Here is a 14,923-nt window from a genome sequence, read left to right as displayed (position 1 = left end):
GACCAAACCAGAACGACACATCCGTTCGTTCTAGCTTGTTCTAACTCCTTTAGAATTTGACATGACAATTATACATTCTCAGAAGTCCCGCCCTCCATGCTCATTTACATACAGTACACCAGTGCAATGAATACTCAAAGTCCTGTGAAGGGAAGAGGTTGTCGTTTGCCCAGAGGAGGTGGGTCACTCAGGAAAGGGGAACAATTTAGCTCTTTTGGGGGTCAAGAATAAATGACACATATGCCCAGGTCAACTAAAGACCACAAGTTACATCAAAGACACAGGAGACAGAGCTTGATCAGATAATAGATATCTTGCTAAGTGTTACATTCCTGAGCCCAATAAACAACTTTTGGTACCCAGTTCAAATCAATCAATCAATCAATCAATGTTTACTTATATAGCCCTAAATCACTAGTGTCTCAAAGGGCTGCACAAACCACCACGACATCCTCGGTAGGCCCACATAAGGAAAACTCACACCCAGTGGGACATCGGTGACAATAATGACCCAGTGGGACGTCGGTGACAATGATGACTATGAGAACCTTAGAGAGGAGGAAAGCAATGGATGTCGAGCGGGTCTAACATGATACTGTGAGAGTTCAATCCACAATGGATCCCACACAGTCGCGAGAGTCCAGTCCAAAGCGGATCCAACACAGCAGCGAGAGTCCTGTACTGGCTCACCTGCACTGGCTTCCTGTGCACTTAAGATGTGACTTTAAGGTTTTACTACTTAGGTATAAAATACTACACGGTCTAGCTCCATCCTATCTTGCCGATTGTATTGTACCATATGTCCCGGCAAGAAATCTGCGTTCAAATGACTCCGGCTTATTAGTGATTCCCAAAGCCCAAAAAAAGTCTGCGGGCTATAGAGCGTTTTCCGTTCGGGCTCCAGTACTCTGGAATGCCCTCCCGGTAACAGTTCGAGATGCCACCTCAGTAGAAGCATTTAAGTCTCACCTTAAAACTCATTTGTATACTCTAGCCTTTAAATAGACTCCCTTTTTAGACCAGTTGATCTGCCGTTTCTTTTCTTTTTCTTCTATGTCCCACTCTCCCTTGTGGAGGGGGTCCGGTCCGATCCAAAAGAAAATCATCTATTAAAACGAGTACAAGTAATTTTGGTATCACAATAGCGCTTTATATTTTGTTCCAAATACACAAACTTTTACCAAACTATGGACTTTTGTCAAAGCTGGAATCCATTATTCATATTTATATTGTTTCTTTCGGAGAAATCTGTTTCGATATGCAAACTTTTTAATTTACGAACCAACTAAATCGAGGTTTCACTGTAGTTTTCATTTTTATTTGAACAAGAATTAAACCAAAACCTTTTCGAGTATTTGTCAACTAAAACTGGACTAAAAGTACCACATCTAGAAATTACTCAAATGTGACTAAAACTGACAAGCACTTTCATCCAAAAGACTAGGACTACAACTAAAATGGCTGACAAAAACAACAGTGATCCGAGTCTATCTCAATTCCACACTTACTTACTTAAATTTTACATTTTGAGTGTATTGTTAACTCTGAGAAATACGGCAAAAGCAGTGTGCCTACAATACATGGAATTAATTGCATTTAACATTGATTGATTGATTGAAACTTGTATTAGTAGATTGCACAGTACAGTACAGATTCCGTACAATTGACCACTAAATGGTAACACCTGAATAAGTTTTTCAACTTGTTTAAGTCGGGGTCCACGTTAATCAATTCCTCTCTAAATTAAAAAATGGAAAATGAGTTATACTTTGTGACAGACTCTTATCGTCGTTGTGCGGGTTCCACGGACCATCAAGGAAGGACATCTCTTTCGAGCAGGTTTGACTCTTGTTTATTCTTCAATAAAGCTCAATTCCGGTCGGGTCGCTTTTCAGCTCCTTCTGCGCTGCTCGCTCCTCGGTCGCTTTTCAGCCGGCCGCTTTTCCGTCTTTCGTGTGCTCTTTGGCGCTCTTGCTCTTCATCTGCTGCTCCTCCTTCTCTCTCAATCTCTCCTCCTTCTCCACTTTTAAACACTGCGAGGAGATATGTTGATTGTCTGCCGGTGCCGATTGCGGCCACATCGCTCCCGGCACGCCCCGCCTCTCCGATCCGCCGCATTCTCCGCCTCCTTGCCGCCATCTTGGGCAGGGCTACAGCGTGCCCTACCCCGCTGTCAGCCCGTCGGCTCCACCTCTCCACATACTTGTATAGCGCTTTTCGACCTTCAAGGTACTCAAAGCGCTTTGACACTATTTCCACATTCACCCATTCACACACACATTCACACACTGATGTCGGGAGCTGCTATGCAAGGCCCTAACCACCACCCACCAGGCGCAAGGGTGAAGTGTCTTGCTCAGGGACAAAACAGGGATCGAACCAGGAATCAATGCGCCACACCGTCCCCAATTTGGCTCCCTCAATCATTGCTGTCTACGTAGAATGTGGGGAGGGACTTAATTGAGGGGTTGCAATTCATAATTAAAAGGTGAGAATTAGAAGAAAAGAGGAAGCTGGTACATATTGCAATAGTCATTTTCGGTAAGTTCGATATACTGACCTTCTCCTAGCTTGGATTGAGAGTCACGCTTGTAATTGTGCGGCAAAAACAGCAATTGAGCACAGCACAATAGAAGATATCAGAGTGGAGATGAGCCAAGTCCTCCTTCCCCCTCTTTCCTGAGGATGGAGGGTTTAATACCGGCAAGCTGGGGCTTTGCTCCCGTCATCATTTCCATGCTGCTTTACGCTGATTTCCTAATATCCTTAGCGCCTTGCGTAGGGATAAGCTCGTCGTGCTGAAACATGGCTATAAACCATTCACGGCTCTAAAGAATCCATTATGGTTCCTCCACAAACATGTAGACTCAAAGGGCCACTTTGCTTGAGCTCATTTATTTACCCTCAGAGCAGAGGGGATTCACCACGCTGCCAAACAGCTACGGCATATTCAATTACAAGTGGTCATTTACGCCACGAATCACTTAGCAGACATCTTTAACGCACTTACATTAAAGAAGCAACAGAACACAGGTGTCAAACTCAAGGCTCGAGGGCCACATGTGGCCCGCCGCATCATTTTATGTGACCCATGAAGGCTGGGTAATAATATGCCTCAGTAAAGTACCACTGAACACAAATATGAACGCAACACTTTTGTTTTGTTCCGCTTTTTCATAAATTGAACTCAAAGATCTAAAACGTTTACTATAAACACAACATACTTATTCCGCTTAATAATTGTGTTATGTTTACTACTGGAGAAGGAGACGGCACAGCAACGGGATGTCAAGTTCAATAGGTTTATTGAAAACTTGATGATTACGTGGAGTGTGTATGCTATTATGTGTCTGCCTGTGTGAATACCGTGAGGGTTTGTTGAGGTGCGTGTTGGATGAATAGCGTCCAAATCCGGAGGGGAACAAGCCAGAGGAAGTCCAAAGTCCAAGCGGGGTCAAAGGCAGGAGGGCGGGTCCAAAGTCCAGAAGTGAGGTCGAGGATCAGGGAAGGCAAAATGGGTCCAGGAGGGAAACAGCGGTGGTGACACGAACAGAGGAGTAGTTTACGTTCCGACATTGAGAAGTCAGCGTCGGCCATCTTTATACTGCCCGCCTTCATTAACATCAGCCCACTCTCCGCCGCAGCGGAGAGTGGGCGTGGTCTGCTTAATGAGTGCGGGGGCGTCTCTGGTGTTTGCAGCGGAGCCTCTGCGTGCTCTTGCAGCAGCGGGAAGCGCAGAGTGTGTGTGACGCAACAAATTGTTCACAAACCTCTCTAAATATGTGTTAGTGAGCATTTGTTCTTTGTGAAAATAATCCATCCCACCTCACGTGTGTGGTATATCAAGTTGCTGATTAAACAGCATGATTGAGTTCAATCCCGGGCTCGGGATCGTTCTGTGTGGAGTTTGCCTGTTCTCCCCGTGACTACGTGGGTTACCTCAGGGTACTCCGGTTTCCTCCCAAATCCAAAGACATGCACCTGGGGATAGGTTGATTGGCAAAAACTAAATTGGCCCTAGTGTGTGAGTGTGAATGTTGTCTGTCTATCTGTGTTGGCCCTGCGATGAGGTGGCGACTTGTCCAGGGTGTGGCCCGCCTTCCGCCCAAATGCAGCTGAAATCGGCTCCAGCAACCCCTGCGACCACAAAAAGGGACAAGCGGTAGAAAATGGATGGATGGATTATTGCAGAGGTGTGCCTTAGGATGCCCACAACCAAAGGCCACGCTGAAATGTGCAGTTTCATCACACAGCACAATGCCACGGATGTCCCAAGTTTTGAGGGAGCGTGCAGTTGGCATGCTGACTGCAGGAAAGTCCAACAGAGCTGCTTCCCTTGACTTGAATGTTCATTTCTCTACCATATACCATCTCCAAAAGTGTTTCGGGGAATTTGGCAGTACATCCAACCGGCCTTAGAATTGCAGACCATGTGTAACCACACCAGACTTGCTACTCATACAGCTGCTGCAAAAATTGTTTTGCATAGCCAAATAGTTTCTGCACAAAGTGGGATGGTCATCTGCATGTTCGTCGTCCTTATTGGAGTCTGCACCTGACTGCAGTTTGTTGTAACCGACTAGAGCGGGAAAATGCTCACATTTGATGGCGTCTGGCACTGTTCAGGGCAGACGGCAGATATTGTGTATGGCCTCACGTTGGAGTGCGGTTTGCTGATGTCAAAATTGCGAATCGAGGGGCGCAATGGTCGAGGTGCTGTTGTGGTTATGGACAACGAACGGTAGTGCATTTTTTATTGATGGCATTTTGAATGCACATAGACACAGTGACGAGATCCTGAGGCCAAATTTTGTTGCATTCACCCCTGGCCCCACGTTGCAAGGATCTGTACACAATTCCTCGAAGCTGCAAACATCCCAGTTCTTGCATGGCCAGCATACTCACCAGACACGTCACCTATTGAGCATGTTTGGAATGCTGTGGTTCGGAGTATTCGACATCGTGTTCAAGTTTTTGCCAATATCCAGCAAGTTTTGCACAGCCATTGAAGAGGAGTGGACCAACATTCCACAGGCCACAATCCACTACCTGGTCAGCTCTATGTGAAGGAGATGTGTTGCACTGCGTGAGGCAAATGGTGGTCACACCAGATACTGACTGCTTTTCTGAGCCCCCCAGGCTACCAATAAAGCAAAACCGCTTATTTCAGAGTGGCCTTTTTATTGTGGGCAATAACCATTCTGTTTAATGAGCATCTTGATATTCCACACCTGTGAGGTTGGATGGATTATGTTGTCAAAGAACAAATACTCACTAACTCAAATTCAGACAGATTTGTGAACAATATTTGATAGGAATTGGTCCTTTATGTATTGACGGAGATATATATCTACATATATCTATATTTAAAAGTTATTTATTTTTGTTCCATAGTCATATTTAAAATAGCTTGTGTTCCATCTTGTATTCTGCTTATGTTTTCCCTATCTCCTGACCTATGGTACACTGTAGACGACCTTGACTTTAGGAATGTGAGGAACTGCAATACTCCCTTCTTATCTCATCCTGTGCCCAGCTGAGGAGGACAATAGACATGTGTATTCGTTCCGGTGGGTGGGAGCGAGCGAGGGACATATTGAAGAAGACAGCGCTTCCGTAGTATTGACTGATCAACTTGGGCGAAGCGATTTGAAGGTGTTTTGCATAGATTGGTCTCCCAAAGCTTTGGAATAAAATGTCAAAATAACTATTCCGTCTGGGATTCATTTAAAATCAGCTTATGTGTAATCAAATGAACTTGGGGGTGACCAGCAGTTTAAATTCTCAAAAGAGGAACATCTGGTCCAAATGCAACAGTATGTAGTAAACATTTTAGATATTTTAGTTAAATTCAAAAACAGCTGTTGCATTAATATTTTTGTTCAGTATACATTAAATTTTCTTATAAAACATATTGTTTTTTTCCATTTCGACAGAAAAAAAATATATGCATCCGTGATGTGTGTATCGATACTGAAAAATTGATACTGCCGATACCAGATATGTATGCTGTAATATCGATTCTCAAATCAAAATATCAATACTTTTGATACTTTAGTTATTCGAGGTAACATATATCATTTACAGGAACACAGTGTAAACAAGTATCTAAACTTGTACAAAAACCAAAACCAGTGAAGTTGGCAAGCTGTGAAATTTGTAAACAAAAACAGAATACAAATGATTTGCAAATCCTTTTCAACCAATATTTAAGCGAACACACTGCAAAGACAAGATATTTAATGTTCCAGCTGAGAAACCTAATGTTGTTGTTTTTTTGCGAATAATCATTAACTTAGAATTTAATGGCAACAACATGTTGCAAAAAAGTTGGCACTTGGGCCTTTTTACCACTGTGTTACATGGCCTTTCCTTTTAACAACACTCAGTAAATGTTTGGGAACTGTTGAGACCAATTTTTGAAGCTTTTCAGGTGGAATTCTTTCCAATTCTTGCTTGATGTACAGCTTAAGTAGTTCAACAGTCCGGGGTCTCCGTTGTCGTATTTTAGGCTTCATAATGCCCCACACAGGTCTGGACTACAGGCAGGCCAGTCCAGTACCCACACTTTTTTACTATGAAACCACGCAGTTGTAACACTCGGCTTGGCAACGTCTAGCTGAAATAAGCAGAGGCGTCCATGATAACGTTGCTTGGATGACAACATATGTTGCTCCAAAACCTGTATGTACCTTTCAGCATTAATGGTGCCTTCACAGATGTGTAAGTTACCCATGCCTTTGGCACTTTATACACCCTCATACCATCACAGATGCTGGCTTTTGAACTTTGCGCCTACAAAGATCCGAATGGTTCGTTTCCTTTTTGTTCTGGAGGATTCGACATCCACAGTTTCCAAAAACAATTTCAAATGTGGACTCGTCAGACCACAGAAAACTTTTCCACTTCGCATCAGTCCATCTTAGATGAGCTCGGGCCCAGCGAAGGCTGCGGCGTTTCTGGGTGTTGTTGATGAATGGCTTTTGCTCTGCACAGTAGAGTTTTAACTTGCACTTACAGATGTAGCGATGAACTGTAGTTACTGACAGTGGTTTTCCTGAGCCGATGTGGTGGTATCCTTTACACACTGATGTTGCTTTTAGATGCAGTACTGCATGAGGGATCAAAGGTCATGGGCTTAGCCGCTTACGTTCAGTGATTTCCCCAGATTATTTGAATCATATTGATGATATTACAGACGGCAGATGGTGAAATCCCTGAATTCCTTGCATAGCGCGTTGAGAAATATTGTTCTTCAACTGTTCGAAAATCAACTCACGCATTTGTTTGTGAATGACTGAGCATTTCATGGAAGCTGCTTGTATACCCAATCATGGTGCCCAAATGTTCCCAATTAGCCTGCTCACCTAATAAGTGATAGATGAGCATTCCTTAACTTTGTCAGTCTTTTTTGCCACTTGTGCCAGCTTTTTTGAAGCATGTTGCAGCCATCAGATTCCAAATTAGCTATTCTTTGCAAAAAATAACAACGTTTTACAGTTCAAATTTTAAGTATCTTGTCTTTGAAGTGTAGTCAATTGAATATAAGTTGAAAAGGATTTGCAACTCATTGTATTCTGTTTACCATTTACACAACGAGCCAACTTCACTGATTTTGGGTTTTGTAGATGAGGCAATGTGTCAATGTTGGACGCTTTTGTTGAGAGTTATTTACATGTTTAGTGTTTTTAATGTTGACATGTTCATGTAACTGAATTGTGAAATAGTTTTTATTCTATTAGTGGTTCTTAATAATTTAATGCTTTTATTATTTTACTTAAATTATGTCCTTTTTTTATGGTTTGAAACACCATATATGTGTACTTTGTGTGATTTGGCCATGTTTTTTTTTTTTTTTAACCTTCGTCTTGTGTTAGGGTCGGCACCGACCCGTTTTAGTTTTTAAATGCATAAAAACACCACATACATTTATTTTTTTACATCAAAGCTTTTTGACTTTGTCAGGAACCTCTTTGTCAACAAAATAACATTTTTTAATTTTTTTCACTAAATTATAAAATGCTCTGGTAGAAAATATGCCCTTGGTGTTGTTAGGGTCGGTTTCGACCCAGTTATAAAAATAAGATGATAAAGCAATGATAAGAGCCAAAACTGAACACATTGACAGCCAGCTCCTTTCCCAATCATGTGAGCTTTTGTGGATCCTCATTTTACCTTGTTATCCTGTACAAAAACAAACAAAAGACGGACACTAAAAGTGTCACTTTTTGCCACTCTGATTTTGTTTTTTTATTAGTTTTGGAACTAGTAATCTATTTCTCTTGGTTTCATTTGCTTGATTGGTTGTTGTTTGTTTGATGTTGGATTTCTGTTGCTGAAAAAAATACGGTTTAGCCTTTTTCTTGAAGTAAATATATATGGGTCGAAATTGACCCGTAACACCATGGATGTTACTATAGTTAAAATTCTTAAAATGAAAAAAAAAATTAAACACATTTATTTAAGAGATGTGTTCTAATACCCCTTAGTAATAGTTAGGTAACACAACAACCTTTTTTTTAATTTATATGATTCTCTTGAGGTTCGTTTTACCATTTTTAAAAATTGAAATCGAGGGGTATACTGACAAAAAAAGGCCCGATGGCCCAAACCAAAAATATTAAAACCAATATTTTCAAGGATAAGGAAGCCTAACGAGGTAACCAAGAGATGAGAAACAAATTGGATGATAGATAATTGTTTTTAGTGTATTTTACAGCTGATTTAAGACATGGGTCAAAACCGACCCGTTAACATAAGAGATGGTAACAGAAAGCTAACACAAGAGGAAGGTTAAGGTATTAGCTTGGCTATATTGCTATTCACGCCACTGCCTTAACATATTTCAGAATTTGAAATAAATAAATAACTCTGTCTTGTATTGTTTATGCTATGAGAACTGTTATTTGGTTTACAGGGTATGAATATATATATACATAAAAATCAAACGCATAGACATGTATTTCACTGTTACAAGCGGCCCGACTGCGACGCGGCCCTCAATCAAAACGAGTTTGACGCCCCTGCACCAGAATGTACAAAGTTAAAGCTCAGTAAAAGACACATTGGCGCGGACCCAATTCAAGCAGGTGTGTGTGTAAACAAAGCATGACACATCCTCCTCTACCTTGCATATTAGTTATCACACACTGAGGCTGAAATATCAATATCATTGTCCTCCACCGCAGGGGCGTCGCCAGACATATTTCACTGGGGCACGTGCCCCACTATTGATCTGCAGTGCCCCAGTAAAAATTTCACCGATAAAAAAACAAAACACTTCAGAGTTTTAAGTCTACATAACATAGACAACAGCGCACATATTACTTAGTATGGTAATTGATTGCTACTGTATTCACTCCACCAATGAGCACATGGCTAATTAATATGGTAATTTATTCACGCGTGGATCTGAGAGAGAGAGAGAGAGAGAGGATGCAAATCACTGCGTGAGGTAGGTAACGTTAGCCAACAACAATTTGTTAATTACGTTATTTTGATTTCGATTTGACTCAAACTGTAACTCCTAGATGGATTTAAGAAAGTTATTCGCCCGCAACAGAAAAGAAGCAGCAGGAATGAGAGATGTAAGTGAAGTCCTAGCTAGCTAGGCAACATCATTGTCTTAAGTTGATGCTAAGTTAGCTAACGTTATTCCTTGTATCAAAACAAACATATTCATTTGCTGTACGAGCTGTCGGGGGAATTTCCAATGAACATGAAACATAATGTTGGTTATTGTCTGCTGCTTCTGCATCAATGATGATTTGGAGTAAGCATGTGTGAGTTGAGTGCTTCTCAAATGGTTTATCTTCAGGAAGAACATTTTTTTTCCATATCATCAAGTCGTGAGCCAAATTTTTAAATCAGGTTTATTTCACAGAAAAATAGCACAGTAGACTTGTCTTGTTAATCGGTGTGACTTTGACTAAAATAATCTTGTTTTGTCACCAGAAAAATGGCTATAGCTAAAGCATCTGGTTTTGTTTCCAGAAAAAATAGTAACATTTCTGTATTTGTTTTCAGAAAGATGGCTGAAAATATCTGGTTTTATTGCCCCATTTAGATTTTTTTTAAATATATTTCCATATCTGTCCTGAGTCCTCCTCCAACTTGTTAGTCGGTTTGCCTTTTGCTAAAATACTCACTAATAGTCACTAGAAAAATGGCTAGAAATATCTGGTTTTGTTGCCACAATTTGATTTTTTTCTCCCTAAACTTTTTTTTTTTTTCATGCACACATCTGACTGTGACTCATTAAAAATGACACACAATCCACTTTTATGTCAGGACCCAGCAGTTGGGAACCACTGGTCAACTGTATAACAGTTACTGTAATATTTCCATGTCTGTCCAGAGTGATTGACCACTTTGCAAAAATGAAAACGAGACGTTACAGTTTACTTCTCAGAAAAAGATTCCCTGAACAGACACACAACAGTTGTTCATTTATTCTACTACTGTGGCTTTATTGTTTTGTGTATATTTTATAGTTTTGTGTATCTGAAATAGAATTCGCCACATTGCCATAAATGGAAATTAAATAATATAAAAGAACCCAGAGATGTAGGGGTGCTTTATTTTTTGTTTTACTTTTGTAGATGTTAAATTTGCAGAGGATTACTGCAATAAATATTTCAAAAAGATTCATTGCTCTTCCTTTTTGCTTTTACTAGTAGCAGTTTAGAAGTCTAGAGTAAAAAAGTGCACAAGTAGGTCAAATGCATTAGTTCATTTCAGGTGGTTAATCAAAGATCCATACAACATAATCTGATATGATTTCATAGTTTAATGCACTATTTATGTATTTTCTAATGATAAATAAGTGCTAAAAAATGTTTTTGCTTGCTCGCTTTGCACGCTCACATGAAGTATTTGTGCCCCAGGTGTGCCCCAGTACAGTATTAGGTCTAGTGACGCCCCTGCTCCACCGTGCACACACAAACACACAAATTGTCAACACGCACTGTCCCTAAGTGGAATTAATCAGTAATGGATAAAGACATTTTGCTGAGAAGCGTAAAAGCAACTGAACGGCCAGCAATGACCTGCTGGAATCAGCCCTCATCAATATCAGGATAATTAGAAAGCGCTTCTGGCAGCGCGTGAAATGAACGGTGTACGCAACAGCTTGGGCGGCGGCCATAGATGTCTGCAGGTATTAGGCCGCCTCCTACTCAGAGCGCCTCGACGGGGCGAGAGCTGCCCGGGCGGACCGGAGCTACGGTCGGGTCGACTGTGTGTGCAACTAATAGCTTTGGACAGTTTGGAAGAAAAAGAGAGAAAACATAATGAGACGGTCCTTTTTTTTTATCCTCTGGCAAATTGAAGAGTTATGTTGCAACAGAAGGACTTTTGCCAAGTTATTTGGTCCTGTATCATTGAAATAGTCTCAGGCTACCGGCAGCTTTGTTTGTGTAAATATCTTCAACAGCAAGCATTTTGATACAATAAACCAGGGGTCGGGAACCTTTTTGGCTGAGAGAGCCATGGAAGCCAAATATTATAAAATGTATTTCAGTAATGCGGACGTTGTACCGATCCGTTGTGGTGAAGAAGGAGCTGAGCCGGAAGGCGAAGCTCTCAATTTACCGGTCGATCTACGTTCCCATCCTCACCTATGGTCATGAGCTTTGGGTCATGACCAAAAGGACAAGATCTCGTGTACAAGCGGCCGAAATGAGTTTCCTCCGCCGTGTGGCGGGGGTCTCCCTTAGAGATAGGGTGAGAAGCCGGTTGACATGTGGTAGGGAACCCTGTTCGCTTGACCGCTCTGTTCCATTGTAAAGCTTCACCGTCATCTTTCGGGAATGTAAACAATGAAACACCAGCTGTGTTTGTGTTGTTAAAGGCGGCTGCAATACACCGCTTCTCACCTACAGCTTTCTTCTTTGACGTCTCTATTATTCATTGAACAAATTGCAAAAAATTCAGCAACGCAGATGTCCATAATACCGTGGAATTATGCGATAAAAACAGACGACTTATAGCTGGGAACAATGCTGGAACAAAATGTCCTCTACAATCCGTGACGTCACGCGCACGCGTCATCATACCGAGAGGTTTTCAGCAAGGAAACACCGGAGCTACGGTCGGGTCGACTGTGTGCGCAACTAATAGCTTTGGACAGTTTGGAAGAAAAAGAGAGAAAACATAATGAGACGGTCCTTTTTTTTATCCTCTGGCAAATTGAAGAGTTATGTTGCAACAGAAGGACTTTTGTCAAGTTATTTGGTCCTGTATCATTGAAATAGTCTCAGGCTACCGGCAGCTTTGTTTGTGTAAATATCTTCAACAGCAAGCATTTTGATACAATAAACCAGGGGCCGGGAACCTTTTTGGCTGAGAGAGCCATGGAAGCCAAATATTCTAAAATGTATTTCAGTAATGCGGACGTTGTACCGATCCGTTGTGGTGAAGAAGGAGCTGAGCCGGAAGGCGAAGCTCTCAATTTACCGGTCGATCTACGTTCCCATCCTCACCTATGGTCATGAGCTTTGGGTCATGACCGAAAGGATAAGATCACGGGTACAAGCGGCCGAAATGAGTTTCCTCCGCCGTATGGCGGGGCTCTCCCTTAGAGATAGGGTGAGAAGCCGGTTGACATGTGGTAGGGAACCCTGTTCGCTTGACCGCTCTGTTCCATTGTAAAGCTTCACCGTCATCTTTCGGGAATGTAAACAATGAAACACCAGCTGTGTTTGTGTTGTTAAAGGCGGCTGCAATACACCGCTTCTCACCTACAGCTTTCTTCTTTGACGTCTCCATTATTCATTGAACAAATTGCAAAAAATTCAGCAACGCAGATGTCCATAATACCGTGGAATTATGCGATAAAAACAGACGACTTATAGCTGGGAACGATGTTGGAACAAAATGTCCTCTACAATCCGTGACGTCACGCGCACGCGTCATCATACCGAGAGGTTTTCAGCAAGGAAACACCGGAGCTACGGTCGGGTCGACTGTGTGTGCAACTAATAGCTTTGGACAGTTTGGACGAAAAAGAGAGAAAACATAATGAGACGGTCCTTTTTTTTATCCTCTGGCAAATTGAAGAGTTATGTTGCAACAGAAGGACTTTTGTCAAGTTATTTTGTCCTGTATCATTGAAATAGTCTCAGGCTACTAGCAGCTTTGTTTGTGTAAATATCTTCAACAGCAAGCATTTTGATACAATAAACCAGGGGTCGGGAACCTTTTTGGCTGAGAGAGCCATGGAAGCCAAATATTATAAAATGTATTTCAGTAATGCGGACGTTGTACCGATCCGTTGTGGTGAAGAAGGAGCTGAGCCGGAAGGAAAAGCTCTCAATTTACCGGTCGATCTACGTTTCCATCCTCACCTATGGTCATGAGCTTTGGGTCATGAGCAAAAGGACAAGATCTCGGGTACAAGCGGCCGAAATGAGTTTCCTCCACCGTGTGGCGGGGGTCTCCCTTAGAGATAGGGTGAGAAGCCGGTTGACATGTGGTAGGGAACCCTGTTCGCTTGACCGCTCTGTTCCATTGTAAAGCTTCACCGTCATCTTTCGGGAATATAAACAATGAAACACCAGCTGTGTTTGTGTTGTTAAAGGCGGCTGCAATACACCGCTTCTCACCTACAGCTTTCTTCTTTGACGTCTCCATTATTCATTGAACAAATTGCAAAAGATTCAGCAACGCAGATGTCCAGAATACCGTGGAATTATGCGATAAAAACAGACGACTTATAGCTGGGAACGATGCTGGAACAAAATGTCCTCTACAATCCGTGACGTCACGCGCACGCGTCATCATACCGAGAGGTTTTCAGCAAGGAAACACCGGCTGTGTTTGTGTTGTTAAAGGCGGCTGCAACACACCGCTTCCCACCTACATCTTTCTTCTATGACGTCTCCATTATTAATTGAACAAATTGCAAAAGATTCAGCGACACAGATGTCACGAATACTGTGTAATTATGCGATTTTACCAGACAACTTATAGCTAGGATCGGGCTGGAACAAAATGCCCGCTAAAATCCGTGACGTCATCATACCGCGACGTTTTCAACAGGATACTTCGCGCGAAATTTAAAATTGCAATTTAAAAAATTAAAAAGGCCGTATTGTCATGTGTTGCAATGTTAATATTTCATCATTGATATATAAACTATCAGACTGCGTGGTCGGTAGTAGTGGGTTTTAGTAGCCCCTTAAGTATCAGCAATGACATTATAGATTTACAATATGGTCAGGTTCCTTCCGTCCTTAAGCATAATCTCTCTTTTGTGTCTTCTGGTTAATATTCAAATAAAGTGAAATCCCAGGTGGTGTAATGCTACACGCTGCTTCCAGCCTTCAGAGATGTTGGTCCCGGTCCCAAGTCCGGATAAATGGGAAGCTTGCGTCAGGAAGCGCATTGAATACACGCCGTTTTCCCTGTGGGGATCTCTGCGCTGGATCAATATGTCTATTGGTGGTTTAAGACAGGCATTCTTAACCTTTTTGACCTCTGGGACCAAGTTTTCCACTACAAAGTGGCCCGGGGGCCCACTCAAATATTATCACTGAATTAGTTATCTATTAGTGTCCTCTTAAACTTACAGTTTAAGAAGGTCGAGTGATATGAAAGCATGTGTTAACCACAAAGATTACTATCAAGGCTGATTAAGAACATGTGAAAACAAAACAATACATAAAGATTTATGGCGGTTTTCACAGAATATTACAGTAAAATGAAATGAATTACCACTGTCTTTTACGGTTTGTGTATCTATGTCATGTTTTTGTGATCATGTTCTGTTTAGTTATGTTCTTGTTGAGTTTTACTAATGGGGAGATGACGGCAGACTGACACCAGGTGGCAGTAATGTCCAAAGATTTATATATAAATATATATATATATATATATATATAATAATCAAGTTGTCACGACGCGGCGTCGAACCCACGTTTCT

This window comes from Nerophis ophidion, linkage group LG27 (assembly GCF_033978795.1).
Source record: "Nerophis ophidion isolate RoL-2023_Sa linkage group LG27, RoL_Noph_v1.0, whole genome shotgun sequence".
Taxonomy (NCBI): domain Eukaryota; kingdom Metazoa; phylum Chordata; class Actinopteri; order Syngnathiformes; family Syngnathidae; genus Nerophis; species Nerophis ophidion.
Note: the sequence above shows the minus strand (reverse complement) of the source record.